Below are 17,516 nucleotides of genomic sequence, written 5' to 3'. Positions count from 1 at the left end.
AGCAGCGGGTACTGGTACGGGGTGCGGTGGAGTAAAGGAGGAGGTTGCAATAGCCAATGTGGGCATGGCTAAAGGTAAGGTGGCAGCCTTCTTGGCGGAGGCGTCAGCCAGGGCATTCCCACGGGTAACGGGGCTACTATCTTTAGTATGGGCCCGGCAGTGAACTACAGCCAGGACAGAGGGTTTTTGGAGGGCGTCCAAAAGCTTGTGGATGAGGGGGAAGTGCTGAATGGGTTTACCGGCAGCTGTCTGGAAACCTCGAAACTTCCAGAGGTGGATATGACAATGCACAACTCCAAAAGCATATTTGCTATCAGTAAAAATGGTAACGGTCTTACCAGCGGCCAACTGGCAAGCTCGGGCCAGGGCATAGAGTTCAGCGGCTTGGGCTCCCCAGTTGCCTGGCAGTGAGGTGGCCTCTTGAATGTCCAGCATAACCAGTGAAACGCTTGCCATTAACATAGAAGGAGCTTTCGTCCGAGAAGAGGATGCAATCGGGATTGTCCAGTGGCACGTCAAACAGGTTGTCCCTTATCTGTAAGATGCTGGAAACTACTTCCACACAGTCGTGCTGATCCTGGAGGACTGGCAGGTCAGGAAGCAAGGTAGCTGGATTAAGGGGTCCACACCTTTCAAAAATTAGGTTAGTGTCTTCTAAGAGTTTGGCCTCTAGCTGTTGCTGACGATGGGCCGAAAAGACTTGGGTTGTGCCCCTACGCAGAAGGGCTGACAAGGCATGAGAGGTCCAAACCGTGGTAAAATGACCCAGGGTTAGGCTCTTTGCCTTTGTGATCAGCAGGGCAGCTGCTGCCAGAGTCCGGGTGCAGGATGGGGTTTCCTGAGCGACAGGGTCGATTTGCTGAGAGTAAAAAGCAAGCGGGAAATGGTGGGGCCCGCTCAGCTGGGTAAGGACACCACTAGCAATTCCGCCCCTCTCGTGGACAAAAAGGTGAAAGGGTTTGCTGTAATTGGGGGGGGCGGAGAGACATGGAGGAGGCCACACTGTCCTTGAGTAACTGAAAGGCTTTAATAGTGTCCGGGGACCACTGCAAAGGGTCAGGAGCAAGGTTAGCAGTGAGTCGGTGGAGCGGTTTGCTTAACTCCCCGCAGGACGGCAACCAGGGGCGACAGAAGCCAATTAATCCTAAGAAACCTCGAAGTTGTTTCTTGGTGTTCGGTAGAGGGCAGTTTTGAATAGTCTTTATGCGGGCTGGGTCCATCTGTCTTCCCTCTGGGGTTAACAGGAAGCCCAGATATCGGACCTTCTGTGAGACCCACTGAATCTTTTTAGGGTCTACCTTGTGGCCTCTGGTGTGTAGGTATAATAAAAGTGCCTTACCATCGATGCGGAGGGCAGCTTCTTCGCGATTACCTAATAGGATGTCATCTACGTATAGGACCAATGTGGATCCCTGCGGACTGGTGAAACCTTCCAAGTCGTGGCGGAGGCACTGGCTGAAAATCGTGGGGCTGTCTCTGTAGCCTTGAGGAAGTTGTTGCCAGACATAACTTTGTCCCTCCCAGGTGAAACCAAAGAGATACTGAGAGTCTGGGTGCACAGGAATGCTGAAAAAAGCTGATTTTAAGTCAATAACAGTGAACCACTCAGCATCCCAGGGGATTTGGCTGATGATAGTAGCTGGGTCAGGGACTACTGCATGAAGAGGGACCACATACTGATTAACAACTCGTAGATCCTGTACAAAGCGCCAACGAACAGGGTCTCCGTCCTTTTTAGGAGGCTTTTTGACAGGCAGTATAGGGGTGTTACAGGGAGTGCGCTGAGGGCGGACTAGCTTTTGTGCAATGAATCCCTCGATAATGGGGCGGATGCCCTCCCGGGCTTCCAGCGACAGGGGGTATTGAGGGACTGACGGGGGGGTTAAGGAAGGCTTCACCTGAATCCTTACGGGTTCTGCCGAAAGGAGCAGGCCAACATCAGTGTCAGAAATTCCCCAGAGGGTTGAAGGCAAGTCAGTGAGGTCAGGGGAGAGAGAGAGAGGTGTTTCCCAATTACCCTGAGTAGGGGCCGAATCTCCTAACACTGTCATCAATAATCCTACCCCTTCAGGAGTGCAGGTTAAAGTAGCCTCAAGCTTACAGAGTAAATCCCGGCCCATCAAAGGGATCGGACAAGCTGGGGAAAAAAGAAAACGGTGAGGAAAACATTTATCAGCATAAACAACATTCAAAGGCAAAGTGAGTTCCAGAGACTGTGGGTTGCCCTCCACCCCAGTCGCAGTTTTAACCTCAGAGGATAGCCAGGGAGAGGGGGCATGATTTAAAAGAGAGAAAGTAGCCCCAGTATCAATGAGGAAAGAGACAGGCAGTCCCTGGACTGAAAGGGTTAAACGAGGCTCTTTGCTGGGAGGGGAGAAAGTGAGAAAGGAGCCGGCTAAAGACATTAAGGAAATAAGACCATCACATTGTTTGCCTTCGCCCCCGGGGTACCGTCATTGAGGAGGCTGAGTTTGCTGCGGCTGCTGCTGTTTCCCGTAGTTGATCCAGGCCTGGGGAATTGGCTGAGCTGGTGGTGCAGGGGTGTATTCCTCACTTGTGTAAGCATCTGCGGATGCAACCAGACCCTCTGGGCATCCCCAGGGGCATTCACGTTTAAAGTGACCAGGCTGTCCGCACTGAAAACAATTTCCTGATGGCTGGGGTCGCCAGGACCCTCTTCCTCGGGCACCCTGGAATCCCCTGCCACGGCCACGGCCTTTGCCTCGAACACCGCCGTGAAAAGCTAAAGCCATCAGCTTATATTCTTCCTTTTTCTCTCTACTTAACAACTGATCCACATCCGTATAAGTAGGATTATAACTTAAAAACAATCTTTCTAGAAGTTCTATGATCTTTCGGGGATTTTCCCCAAAAGACCCTGACAACTGTCCCCACTCTTTCAAGTCCCATTCTAGCCATCCTTTATATTCCACAATACTAGCATGTTGCAACCGTCCATCATTGCCCATATAAGGTTGATCATGCACCTGTAAAGGCATCTCTCTAACTATACTTTCCTCAGGGGGGGGGGGCATGCACCCTGCCGTACCTGCTTGGACATAAGCCTAGTAACTACTCCTCCCGAGGTTTGCCCCTCCATTTCCTCCTCATCCTTCTGCACAAATTCCAATCTGGTATCCTGCAGATTCCCCTCTGCTACAAGGAGAGAGTCCCCCTGCGGAGGAATAGGGGCAGGTGCAGAGGGGACCAGCTGACGAGTCAAAACACGCCGTGGTTTACACCCTTCATCGAAATAACCTGGAGGGGGTTCACTCTCGGGAGAGTACCTGACTGCCATAATTTTTAAAGATTTCCACAGCTCTGCTGCTGTGTCCCAACAAAACCAGTAACATAACTGTCCCGGATGGTCTTTTTCGATCTGGCTCTTTACTCCTCTTAAGGCAGCCTGTTCGAAAGAGCCATACGAAGGCCACCTTATCTCCGGGTCGGCCAATACCGCGGTATACCCAGTCCAATTCCTTACACATAGTGTGTACAATTTCTTCCTAGACATTCCTGTCTGTACTGGGAGTTTCCCTTCGTTCCATAACTTATTTACAATCCCCAACGGACTCTCAAGAGGCACGCTAGTCCCTTGACCCATGGTGTCTGACAGGAGCCCTCCAACTGGCATTTACCCTGCTGTCCAATACACGACCCCTCAATATTGAATTGGCTGGGAGAAATCTCCTGTGGCGCCTTGCCAATTCATATATGAGTGGTCTGACCACTGGACAGAGGTACCGCACCAGAAGGTATCCCGGACGAGCCCCCAAATTGTTAGGTAATAAAGCAAGTCCTTACTCACCTCTCCAGCACCCGAGTTTGTGCGGGAGGCTATGGGCACACAATTCTGTCAGAGACCAGACACAAATGCGTTGATCAACGGGCTCACACTAACCCAAAAGCTTTAGAATAAGTGTGGCCCCTTTATTAGGGGTGAGCATCAATATTTATACACAGAAGTAAACAAAGTGATTAATAAAAGATAATGGTCATGCATAATCAATCAAGATTTTACAGGAAAAGCAAGTTTAACAAGTAAATGCATAGAGATAAAGGCTAATGGCTACTTGATAAAGGGGGTGTCATGAGTAGTTTGCAGGTCAGTGCTTTGTTCGATAAAGGGTTCAGAAAGGATTATGCAGAGACGGCCAGTCTGGGTGTGTTTTGGCTCCAAAGTTCACCAAAAGTTTAGACCCAACAAAACTATCAAACTAAATTTCCTTTTACATTTTCGAGGCTCTTCCCTTTCTGTGGAGGTGAGAGATCGGATCACCTTCCTCACAGCCCCAGATTGCCTTGTTTCAGTGTGACTAGTATGGAATGTGAGGATGTGACCCTTCGCTTTCCAGTTTATGGCTGCCTCTGCTGCTTGGCCAAAGGCCTTGGCCTAAGAACAGGGCTTCAGACTGCACAGCGAGAGAAGGCCCTTACACAGATTCTTTCTTTTATATCTCTATAACTAGCTAAATGATAACCTGTGACATTATTGATATAATCTGGGATCATATAGAACATGGTTGCAACCAAGGTCCTGTAGTGGCACCAAATCTTATGTAAAGGGGGTCATATAAGGTGTCTAAGACCAGGTTATGGGTTGCTGGTTATAATTATGCTGTCTGTATGTCTGTATCATTTTGTAGTTGAAGTTATCAATATTAGCTATATCCTGTCTGTATTTCAAACTTGTGCTATTCTTCTGGGTGATACCCCAGACAAGCTGGTGTTAGCTCTGCCTAGCCTGCTTGATGGCCCATTAAGGACCATCAGCTACACAATTGACCCACTGAGAGAAGGTAGATACGCCTTGTAACTCAGCAAAGTATGCAGGGACTTGCCCATGTGACTCCAAACTCCATTTTGCTGTAATTTTCCACAGTAAGAACAAAGAGGTTCTTACACCTGGAAGAGCCTATATAAGGCTGATGCCTCATCTCTATCTGGTCGTCAGTCCTGCTTCCTACCTCTGGAGGGACTTTGCTACAAGCTGAAGCTCTGCACAAAGGACTGATGACCCATCCCAGCTGGGGGATGTTCTCCAGAGACTTGATTTGACCCTGCAGTTTACTCCATCACTGCTACAAGCCTGAACTAAGAACTTTGCCATTACTGGATGGAATTGATTCCATTTAACCAATTCTAGCTCTCATCTCTACCTTTTTCCTTTTATGAATAAACCTTTAGATTCTAGAGGATTGGCAACAGCGTGATTTGTGGGTAAGATCTGATGTGTGTATTGACCTGGGTCTGGGGCTTGGTCCTTTGGGATCGAGAGAACCTTTTTCTTTTATTGGGGTGTTGGTTTTCATAACGATTCATCCCCAGGACGAGTGGCACTGGTGGTGATACTGGGAGACTGGAGCGTCTAAGGAAATTGCTTGTGTGACTTGTGGTTAGCCAGTGGGGTGAAACCAAAGTCATTTTTGTCTGGATGGTTTGGTTTGCCTTAGAGGTGGAAAAACCCCAGCCTAGGGCTGTGACTGCCCTGTTTGAGCAATTGGTCCTGAATTGGCCCTTGTCACGGAGTGTGGGGAGTCCGGCCCTGCACCCCTCTTCCTGGGACCCACAGTGACTCTCAGCCAGACAGTAAAACAGAAGGTTTATTGGACAACAGGAACACCGGTTACAGCAGAGCTTGCAGGCACAGTCAGGACCCCTCCACCGAGTCCGTCTGGGCTTTCAGGGTGCTTGGATCCTAGCTAGGATCCCCTGAATTCCGCCCACACAGCCCCAAGCCCAAACTCAAACTGCTTCCCTCCTGCCACTCCCTTCCTTTGTCCCCTTCCCGGGCAAAGGTGTTGACCTTTCCCCTCCCTTACCTAGCTCAGGTTACAGGCTCTGGCATCGTCCATCCCCAAAGTCCTCCCCTGCTCTCCCACTCCCCACACAGACAGTCCCTACTCCATCACACTGGGGATGAGGATTAGGGTGCAGGGGGATGAGGGCTCTGGCTGGGGATGAGGATCAGGGTGCAGGGGAATGGGAGCTCTGGCTGGGGATGAGGATTAGGGTGCAGGGGGATGAGGGCTCTGGCTGGGGATGAGGATCAGGGTGCAGGGGGATGAGGGCTCTGGCTGGGGATGAGGATCAGGGTGCAGGGGGATGAGGGCTCTGGCTGGGGATGAGGATCAGGGTGCGGGGGGATGAGGGCTCTGGCTGAGGATGAGGATAGGGTGCGGGTGGATGAGGGCTCTGGGTGGGGATGAGGATTAGAGTGCAGGGGGATGAGGTCTCTGGCTGGGGATGAGGATTAGGTTGCGGGGGGATGAGGGCTCTGGCTGGGGATGAGGATTAGGGTGCAGGGGGATGAGGGCTCTGGCTGGGGATGAGGATCAGGGTGCAGGGGGATGAGGGCTCTGGCTGGGGATGAGGATCAGGGTGCGGGGGGATGAGGGCTCTGGGTGGGGATGAGGATTAGAGTGCAGGGGGATGAGGGCTCTGGCTGGGGATGAGGATCAGGGTGCGAGGGGATGAGGGCTCTGGCTGGGGATGAGGATCAGGGTGCGGGGGGATGAGGACTCTGGCTGGGGATAAGGATCAGGGTTCAGAGGGATGAGGGCTCTGGCTGGGGATGAGGATTAGGGTGCAGGGGGATGAGGGCTCTGACTAGGGATGAGGATCAAGGTGCAGGGGGATGAGGGCTCTGGCTGGGGATGAGGATCAGGGTGCAGGGGGATGAGGGCTCTGGCTGGGGATGAGGATCAGGGTGCGGGGGGATGAGGGCTCTGAGTGGGGATGAGGATTAGAGTGCAGGGGGATGAGGGCTCTGGTTGCGGATGAGGATCACGGTGCGGGGAGATGAGGTCTCTCGCTGGGGCAGAGGATTAGGGTGCAGGGGGATGAGGTCTCTGGCTGGGGCAGAGGATTAGGGTGCAGGGGGATGAGGGCTCTGGCTGGGGATGAGGATCAGGGTGCAGGGGGATGAGGGCTCTGGCTGGGGATGAGGATCAGGGTGCGAGGGGATGAGGGCTCTGGCTGGGGATGAGGATCAGGGTGCGGGGGGATGAGGACTCTGGCTGGGGATAAGGATCAGGGTTCAGAGGGATGAGGGCTCTGGCTGGGGATGAGGATTAGGGTGCAGGGGGATGAGGGCTCTGACTAGGGATGAGGATCAAGGTGCAGGGGGATGAGGGCTCTGGCTGGGGATGAGGATCAGGGTGCGAGGGGATGAGGGCTCTGGCTGGGGATGAGGATCAGGGTGCGGGGGGATGAGGGCTCTGGCTGGGGATGAGGATCAGGATGCAGGGGGATGAGGTCTCTGTCTGGGGATGAGGAGCAGGGTGCGGGGGGATGAGGGCTCTGGCTGGGGATGAGGATCAGGGTGCGGGGGGATGAGGGCTCTGGCTGGGGATGAGGATCAGGGTGCAGGGGGATGAGAGCTCTGGCTGGGGATGAGGATCAGGGTGCAGGGGGATGAGGGCTCTGGCTGGGAATGAGGATCAGGGTGCAGGGGGATGAGGGCTCTGGCTGGGGCAGAGGATTAGGGTGCAGGGGGATGAGGGCTGTGTCTGGGGATGAGGATCAGGGTGCGGGGGGATGAGGGCTCTGGCTGGGGATGAGGATCAGGGTGCAGGGGGATGAGGGCTCTTGCTGGGGATGAGGATTAGGGTTCGGGGGATGAGGGCTCTGGTTGGGGATGAGGATCTGGGTGCGGGGGGATGAGGTCTCTGGCTGGGGATGAGGATTAGGTTGCGGTGGGATAAGGGCTCTGGCTGGGGATGAGGATCAGGGTGTGAGGAGATGAGGGCTCTGGCAGTGGATGAGGATCAGGGTGTGGGGGGGTGAGGGCTGTGGCTGGGGAATGAGCAAATATTGCCGGAGCAGGGCCCCCAGCCCTGAATATTCCTTTAGCTCGAGCACCACAAACATATATAACCTGCCGCCTATGCCCAGGAAGCCGAGCTGAGCGTGTGTCTATTGTGCTTCTGGGTGCAGCTTTGCCAGGGCTGGCGACTTCCAGGTACAGCCAGGCTGGCGTGTTGCCCAGCTGCACCCATCGAGTGCCTGCGTCCGCAGATGGGCTCCTGGTGGCGATGGGAATTCCCGACCATGGGTCAGTTCCATCGGCCTTTTCGGGGCAGTGCCGGCTCCGGCTGACTCCCTGCACTGGGCAGGAGGTATCTGGGCAGGCCTGGCGAGGCCTGGCGGAAGGTGGGTCAGTGGAGTTTGCATGCAGGGCACGGGAGTGCTGAGGGAGAAGCAGGACCTCCGCCGATGCTGCCGGACCAGCGGTCCCTCCGCAGGCAAACCGCCTAGGGCAGCCTGCCTGCAGCCCTCGCGGCGCTGGCAGAGCGCCCCCCGCAGCTTGCTGCCCCAAGCATGCGCTTGGCGTGCTGGGGCCTGGAGCCGCCCCTGCCCAGGACCCTCTCTCACCTGCGGAGATGCTCCAAAGGGCTGCAGCTATGGGGACCTGAGAGACGGAGCGGGCAAACAGCTCACTGGGACTTGGGGCTGGGACCTGCCATCCCAGTCCTGGGAGGAGGGAAGGGTGGAAGTTGGAGACAAGCTGGCAACTCCTGAGCTCCCCTTGAATGTCGAGAGTCCCCCTGACTCTGGGGCACATGGGAGGAGGCTGCTGGGATGTCCCTGTGGCTTGTGGGGCTGGATGGGAAGGGGGCTGTCGCTGGGAAGGTCTCTGGGATTGGGGGTCAGGGATAGCTGAGAAGCTGGTCCTAGGGCTCTCCACCGGCATTGGGAGACCCAGCGCTTAGCGGCCGGATGCCCCACGGAGCGGGAGCTCAGCCTCAGGAGACAGCAGCCACCCAGTCCCAAGGGCGGCATCTCAGTTTGGGAACTCAGGTGACACTCATTGTGGATGGGTCCCTGCGCGTCTCCCGCCATTAGCCTGGAGACCCTGCGGCATGATCCCTCTCCCTCCTTGGCCCTTACGCCCCTCAGACACTTGTATCCTTTTATCACTCCCGCTCTGGAGCCAGCTAAACCAACTCGGTGCGTTTACACTGCAACCCCCTCACAGCAGCCAGGCTCAGAACTGGGGCGACTGACTCCGACTCATGCTATGGGGCTCAAAATAGCAGCGTAAATGTTCCCACGTGGGCTGCGGCCTGGGCTCAGACACCCTTCCCCATGCCAGGGTCCAGCGCCCGGGCTCCAGCCGGAGCAGAACCTCTACACGGTGATTTCCAGCCTTGTAGCTCTCAGACTCACTGATGCACTTGTGTTGTTTGTTGCTGTGTAAACGCACCTTCAGGGCCTGGTCTGACCCCCGGGATCCAAAGGGAGGGGTTTTGCTGCTTCATTGGAGCAGAACCCCTCATAAACGAGAGCCCGGATCTACCCAGACACTGGACTGAGCCAACAGTAAGAGCAACTTCACTCCAGGAGGGAGAGAGCCCCTGGCAGTCCACTGCACTCCATGCTCATCGGGCATCTGCAGAGCCCCTGCCACCCCACCGTGCTCAGTGTCCATTGGGCATCGGAAGAGCCCCTGTGACCTCACTCCACTTGGTGCCCACAGGGTGTCTGCAGAGCTCCTGCCACCCCACCATGCTCGGTGCCCACTGGGTATCTGCAGAGCCTCTGCCACCCCACCGTGCTCGGTGCCCACTGGTGTCTGCAGAGCCCCTGCCACCCTGCCGCACTCGGTGCCCACTGGGTATCTGCAGAGCCCCTGCCACCCCACCGTGCTCAGTGTCCATTGGGCATCGGAAGAGCCCCTGTGACCCCACTCCACTTGGTGCCCACAGGGTGTCTGCAGAGCCCCTGCCACCCTACCGTGCTCAGTGTCCATCCGGCATCGGAAGAGCCCCTGTGACCCCACTCCACTTGGTGCCCACCGGGTATCTGCAGAGCCCCTGCCACCCTGCCGCACTCGGTGCCCACTAGTGTCTGCAGATCCCCTGCCACCCCACCACACTCGGTGCCCACCGGGTATCTGCTGAGCCCCTGCCACCCTGCCACACTCGGTGCCCACTGGTGTCTGCAGATCCCCTGCCACCCCACCACACTCGGTGCCCACCGGGTATCTGCTGAGCCCCTGCCACCCTGCCGCACTCGGTGCCCACTGGTGTCTGCAGATCCCCTGCCACCCCACCATGCTCGGTGCCCACTGGTGTCTGCAGAGCCCCTGCCACCCCACCGTGCTCGGTGCCCACTGGTGTCTGCAGAGCCCCTGCCACCCCACCGTGCTCAGTGCCCACTGGTGTCTGCAGGGCCCCTGCCACCCTGCCGCACTCGGTGCCCACCGGGTATCTGCAGAGCCCCTGCCACCCCACCATGCTCGGTGCCCACTGCGTGTCTGCAGAGCCCCTGCCACCCCACCGTGCTCAGTGCCCACTGGTGTCTGCAGGTCCCCTGCCACCCTGCCGCACTCGGTGCCCACCGGGTATCTGCAGAGCCCCTGCCACCCCACTGTGCTCGGTCCCCACCGGGTATCTGCTGAGCCCCTGCCACCCTGCTGCACTCGGTGCCCACTGGTGTCTGCAGATCCCCTGCCACCCCACCGCACTCGGTGCCCACCGGGTATCTGCTGAGCCCCTGCCACCCCACTGCACTCGGTGCCCACCAGGTGTCTGCAGAGCCCCTGCCACCCCACAGTGCTCACTGCCCACTGGTGTCTGCAGAGCCCCTGCCACCCCACCGTGCTCGGTGCCCACTGGTGTCTGCAGAGCCCCTGCCACCCCACCGTGCTTGGAGCCCACTGGTGTCTGCAGAGCCCCTGCCACCCCACCACGCTTGGAGCCCACTGGTGTCTGCAGAGCCCCTGCCACCCCACCGCGCTTGGAGCCCTGCCCTTGTGACGTCAGCAGAGCCAGCCAGAAAACAAGGCGTCAGTCTCACAAAGAACTTTGAGGTCTTGACTTTTTTTTTCCATTTCCAATATGGGATGAAACGAACCCCTGAGAAATGTGTCATGGCGAGACAGACAGACAGAGAGACAGACACTCCGGGAAAGCCGTAACCTTAGGGATTTGAGTGCCTCTGGGGAAAATGATGGCTGTTGGGGGCTGAGAAGGAAATACATGGTGGCCTCTTGTGGGCCGAGACACTCAGGGTGATACATGCAGCTCTGGGACCTTCCCTCACCTTTCTCCTGACAGGGTGGAATCGTTGAAATCCTCCTCTCTGAGCGTCTGCATTAAACCCCCTGTGAGCAGCCCAGGGCCTCACCCCCTCCAAGCTCCTGCTCCAGGTTCTGCAGACTCCGGCATCTCTGCTCCAGTTACACTTGGGACTGAGGATTTCGTCTCAGCTGGAACCGATTATCCCTGCTATGGCTGTAGTGCGAGTCGTGGGCCAGGACCCCCTCTGCCAGGCCTTCGACAGGCAAAGACTAGACAGACAGGCGGTGCCCCATGCAGCTGGCGCTCCAAGGCGCTGCCGCTGGAGCGCTCCAGTGTAGACGTGACCTGTGCTGACGGGAGCAGTTCCTCCATCGACAGAGCAAACCCCCCATCCCCGGGGCACTCACGGAGGGGAAAGAAAAATTCTTCCCATGACCTAGTGCTGCCTACACAGGGACTTGGGTCGGCTTAATAACACCGGTCGGGGGTGGATTGTTCAGACCTCGGATCTACGTCTTTAAACCAACCACATTTTCTAGACCAGGCCTAAGCAGGAGACGAGACGAGAGACAGGGCAGGAAGCCGTGGGATGAGATGGGTGATGGGCAACACTCGCGGCTGGAGACCTGCTTTAAAAACCAAAGCTCGGCCGAGAACATGAAGGTAGCATGGGAAAGGCGCGGCTACGACCCAGCCCAGGCTGAGCCCCCCGTGAAATTGCCCAGAAGAGCACATGGGCAGGGCCCTGTCCCATGGGAAGTGCTCAGAAGTGGAGCAGCTGGCCAGGTCTCCCCACAGAAGCTTTGCTGGTGGAGCTAGACTGATGGACTGGAACAGCTCCTACTGTGGACACAGCTTAGAGCAGCAAACAGGGCTTAAGCCCGTGTAGTTTGTTCCAGCCCCCACCCTGCCCCGGCCCGCCCTGAGCAAGCCAAGCTCCACCGCTCAGAGTGCAGATCTGCCGGCGTAACCGCATCTACACTGGAGGCTTGTGCCAGCGCAGCTCTGTCGGTCGGGGTCTGAGGATCACACCTCTTCATCCCCAAGGACAGAGTCATGCTGACCCCAGTCCCCCAAGAAAGGGGCTGGAGACCCCACTGTTTGGGACTCCAGTGGAGGGGGGAGCTATGGGCTGCTTAGCGCTGTCCCACCCCCATCCAGGCTTATTCCCTGGGGCTACATGGGGCTGGGTAGGTGGCTCCTAGAGGACCCACGGTCCCAGGCCATAAGGCGATGCACTTGATGCCCCATTGTCCCTCAAAGCTCTGGCCTCCGGTGATGCTGTTCTCCAAATCCCTGGACAATGAGCTGTGGTTGCTTTTCCAGGGCTCCGTGGGATAGGGGAGGTGCAAGCACACCCAGCTACCTCTCCATCCCCCCCAGTCTGGGGGTCCCGTGTGCCAGAGCTCTTTGTCACCCTGAACAGCCACTTCCCCAGGTCTGCCCAGCTAGGGAGGACTGTTGGAGAGCGCTGCCTCTGGAGAGGTTGAGAACCGTGCAGGTCACCATTCCTCCCCCAGCTCATGACAAGGGGCGGCTGGACATTGCGCCAGGTGAGGTGAAAGGTGGTGTCCCCCTGCCCTCCTGAGGGGCTCTCTGTGGCCCAGGCCGCTCCGGGGACCAGGGTTGGGCACTGGGACTCAGGGTCTGGGGGGAAGGGAGTGTAATCAAGTGGTTAGAGCAAGGGGGAGCAGGAATCAGGAGTGCTGGGGTCTGTCCTGGGTGTCACAGAGTGATCCAGGAGTTGGGGGCGGATTTAGGACTCCTGCATTCTAGCCCCAGCTCTGCACTGACTTGCTGGGTGGCCTTGGGCAAGTCATGGTGTCACTCCATGCCTCAGTTTCCCCATCTGTAAAAGAGGGATCGGGGCCTTGATGTCCCATTGTAAAGTGCTTGGAGAATCTGGGGAGCAAAGGGCTGCAGAAGCTGGGGGCTGCTCTTGGAATAGCAAAGGGGCAGACGAACCATCCGAGCTTCAGCATAAAGAACCATCCCATCCGAAGATGTAAAACGCCCACACATGGCGCTTCCTCCTGTCCCTCATGCCCACCCCATTCCAGAGCCACGTGCAAACCCACCCGCATCGCCCAGATGGCAGGAAAACACCCCCTGCAGCTGGGCCTGCCCCCGCCCCCCGGCACCTGCCCACGGCTCGCTTTCCTCCGCCATGGGATGCTCACTCAGGCAACAAATTCCCCGCTCTTACGTAAGCCAAGCTGCCACTCTGCAGCACAGTGCGAACCCTGACACGCTGTGTCAACAAGTGGGGGCCCACTCCCTCCCCACTGCCTCCTCCCCCTCCGGCTCCATTCCCCAGGACGGCAGGTTCCTGTGAAGTGCGCTGGGTGAACGGGGGCTGGGATCCCACAGGGAGGCTCTAATGTTCCAGGTGTCACTAGTGATCAGTTCAGTCGTGCAGGCAGCTTAACCAACCACACGAGGACTGAATCTGAGGCCAGACAATTTACCGGAGCCTGGGATCTCCGCAGCCCACGTACACACACACTCAGGGCGCTCGGGGCAGAGGAAGAATTCAAACAGTGCAGTCCCCACAGATTTCCCCCCCTTGTTGCAAACCCCAGTGCTAGCCATGATGTCTGTCCTCAGCATGGGGAGCTGAGGATCCCTCTCCACATCACTGCAGTTGGTGTCCAGACCCCATGGTGATGGGCGGCAGCATAAAACCCCTCCCTTGCGCTGACCTAGCCAGCTTCAGGCTTAAAAAAAATGTTTCCGCTGTGTTTGAGTCTGAAGAACTCAAGGTTCAGCCGCCTTTCTCGGAAGAGTTGATTCTCCTCCAGCCATCGCAGTGTAGGTCTGGAGTGACTCTGTTGTGGTCATGGGGAGGGATTTTAATCCTGCGCAGCCCAGTGTGTATCAGGGGTCTCACCAGAGCCTGTGCCGTCACTCCTGCTTTACAGCAGTCACTGGTACAGAGAAATCAGACTTGGGCCCAGCGGGCTCCTTTGGTTTTCCATGCCCCGGGCCCATCTCTGTGGGTCAGGCAGTGGATTTCCTCAGCAGCATTGCCCTGCTTGACTTCAGACGAGAGGGAACGGTTACCGCCAGTTATTGCAATGGCTCTGAAGTCACCGCTAGAGAAAAGCTGAGCCACTTCGGCACATCTGAAAATTGCTTTGTTAGGCATTTGTCTAAGTTAAAAACATAAGTTACATCCTATCCCCCCCCCCACTCCCAAGCCATCAACTGCCCCCGCCAAGAAGCCCATCGCCCACTCGTATTTCACGCGTCAGCGAGGTCTGAGCGAGCACTCCCCCACAGCTAGTGATGAGCTAGGGGAGGAGACTTCAGGAACCAACCTTGTTTGCATAGACACGCCCACTCTGCCTAGGTGCACAGCATGATGGGGCTGCTCTGCCCAAATGATCGCTGGTGTTGGATTGCGAGTCACTTGTTACTGGGGGCAGGGGTAAGAAAGTGTTGTTACCTTTCTTGTGTGAGTAAATGGTAGCCGAACTGTGCTTGGCATGCCCAGCTTGAGGGCAGTCACCGTCAGCTGAACTGCAGGTGCTAAGCAGGAAGTAGGGGTGCCAAAGGGGAGAAAGTGGGGTGGGTGTTTGGGTTGGTGATGGGGGTTCTGTCTAAGGAGTTGGGATAACCCTTTTCTCTCATTTGTTTAAGAGCAAAGCTTCTTCAGCCTCTGTGGAAAATCTTTTGTGGGTCAGCGGAGCTGAGCTCATTGGTAGGCAGCTCTATGGGATAGTGTCTCTGGTGACGGAGTCTGTGCTCGCAGTGAGGTACCCTGCTAGCAGCTGAATCGCAGAGAGCTGAGGCTGCACGATATCCCTGAGCCTGCAGTAACCAGCAGGTGGAGGAGCAGCTGACTGAGCCATTGCTTGATGCCTTCCCCACATACACACCAGGGTGGGGGGTGAACTCCTGCAAACGCACCCCTGAGCTCTGGGTTGTTGCTGACCAAAGACAGCAGCTGTGAGTGGGGTGCGGGGCAAGGAGATGGGAGTGTGTATTAAAGGGACATTTGTTCGGGGAGAGAGGGAGGCAAAGGATGCTGCCCAGTGTACTCTGGGGTGGGTGTTTTGCTCAGGTCATGTTTTCAAATGATGCTCGTAGCATTTTCGCAAGTTAATGCCGGGTTCCTTTCCCCTTTTGTTACGAGTCTTTGTTTCCATCTTGCGGACCCAGAGTTTGCAAGGGGGAGCGGTGCCTCTCAGAGGCGCCCAGGGCTGGTGTGGGATTGCCCCAGGTTGCTCGGGGGGGGGGGGGGGGGGGGCGCAGAGCCGGCTTTAGGTTGTGTTGCTAACAGGAACCCCCGGATATTGAATCGGGGCCTCGTTGCTGCTGACTGCACCTGGCAGAAGGGCCCCCAGACGCCCCTTTGTGCTTTCACCCAGGTTGCCCCCCACGCTTGCTGCTCCCCATAAACATCCACAGAGCCCCCCATCATCTGCCTTCAAATCCCACCTCACAACGCTCCCTGACCCGAGATCTACAAACAGTGACAGTGGGGAGACCCCTGCCTGTCCCGCTGCCCAGCCCTGGCTCACTGGTTCCTTCTGCCTTCCCATCTGGTGTCTCTTGTCTCCTATGTACATTGTCAGCTCTCTGGGGCAGAGGCCATCTGTTTGTACAGGGCCTAGCACCATGTGGCCCTGGCCCCTGACGAGGGCTCCTAGGGGTCACAGGCTTGAAGTGCGTGTCTGGTGTAACTGAGCAGAAAGATTCGTGTCTGGGTGTAACAGGGCGAGACAGGCAGGCAAGGCCGGGGGGTTGATGCTGAATGTGATGCAGTGCAGGGATCTGGACACTGGACTGTCTCAGTTTCTGAGTGCCACTGGCAAACTGGAAACCGGCTGGGGATTTACCCTGGGCATAATCCTGAGTGCTGCCTTGAGTGCAGGGGACTGGACTAGAGACCTCCCGAGGGCCCGTCTAGTTCTATGATTCTCTGCTCTTGAAAAGTTCCCCGGCCAGGGAATTCTGGTGCAGGGAGAAGTTTCAGTGCCAGAGCTGGGGCGGTTTGGCTTGGCACATGCGAATGCGTGCGCAATGCTGCCCTCTACTGGCTGGACCTGCAAACAGGTTAAGAGACTTACTATTACAGGCAGCCGTAGGTGTTTTGCTTTGGCTCAGGTGGGAAAGTGCTGGGTTTTACAGCCCAAGACCAGGGCTCTAGGCTCACTGTGTATGCTGGTCACATAGAGCCTGGGGGCCCAAGGAGCCCTGTGAGTATGTCCTGGGACTGCTCCCAGGAGCAGCAGTGCCTGGGTTTGTAATGTGACCAGCAGTGCCTGGGTTTGTAATGTGCTCGCTGATTCCATGAGCCGCCTGCTGCAGCAGGGCTGAATGTGTGCGTTGGACAGTCCTCCAGCCTAGTCACGGCAGCGATGGGGCTGGGGCTTCAGCAGAGCCAGCCCAGGCCAAGAGTTACGGTCGCAGATCAAGGTGGGTCCCTGCTGGCCTCCCAAGCACCGTGTGGCCGGGAGTGTCTGGTCTCAGGGCCATAGATGTACTTTTGGAGGTGGCAAGGGACAATTCAGCTTGGTAAGATTTGGGCACCTACATCACGATGCTCTGGTGACTTCATCACAAGTGGGCACGTGCTGGAAATGACAATCCGGGATGCAAACAGGAGCGGGTCGGAGGAGAATCATGAAAGCATTGGAAAATCTGTCTTATAATGACAGACTCAAAGAGCTCAACCTGCTTAGCTCTGGGGTTCTCAAATGTCATTGCCCTGCATCCCCCTTCTGACATCAAAAATGACTACACGACCCCAGGAGGGGGGACCGAAGCCTGAGCCCGGCCAAGCCCCACCACCCGGGGGGAAGGGGGGGACAAAGGCCAAGGGCTTCAGCCCCAGGCAGGGGCCTGTAACCTGAGCCCTGCCCCCAGGGCTGAAGACATTGGGCTTCGACTTTGGCCCCGGGCGGTGGAGCTCAGGCTTTGGCCCCGGGCCCTTGCACCTCTAACACCAGCCCTACAACCCCATTAACTCACTTTGGGCTCCCGACCCAGAGTTTGAGAACCGCTGGCCTTAGCTTAACAAAGAGGAGGCTCAGCGGTGACTTGATCAGTCTGTAAGTACCTCCCTGGGGTCGGGGAGCAAGTATTTGATCCTGGACTCGTAACTCTCGCAGAGGAAGGTCTAATATGACCCAGTGGCTGGGAGATGAGGTGAGTCAAATTCAGACTAGCAATAATGTGTCACTTTTTAACAGCGAGAGTCATTATCCATTGAAATAACTCACCAAGAGTCATGGATTCTCCAGCCCTGACCATGTTTAACTCAAGTCTTGCTGACGTTCTGACAGCTCTGCTTGGGGAGTGATTATGGGGCAGGTCTCCGCCCGTGTGACACAGGGGTCAGACGAGATGATGCTGATGGGCCCGCCTGGCTGCATCGCGCGATGCACAGGACACTTCAGCGTAGAAAGACATAGGGCCGAATTCTCAGCCAGTGGGAATCGATGTAGCTGTGTCCTGTTTCATGGGGGTTTTGTACCCTGC

Source organism: Gopherus evgoodei, chromosome 1 (genome assembly GCF_007399415.2).
Source record: "Gopherus evgoodei ecotype Sinaloan lineage chromosome 1, rGopEvg1_v1.p, whole genome shotgun sequence".
Classification (NCBI taxonomy): Eukaryota; Metazoa; Chordata; order Testudines; family Testudinidae; genus Gopherus; species Gopherus evgoodei.
This window is presented reverse-complemented; position numbering follows the sequence as displayed.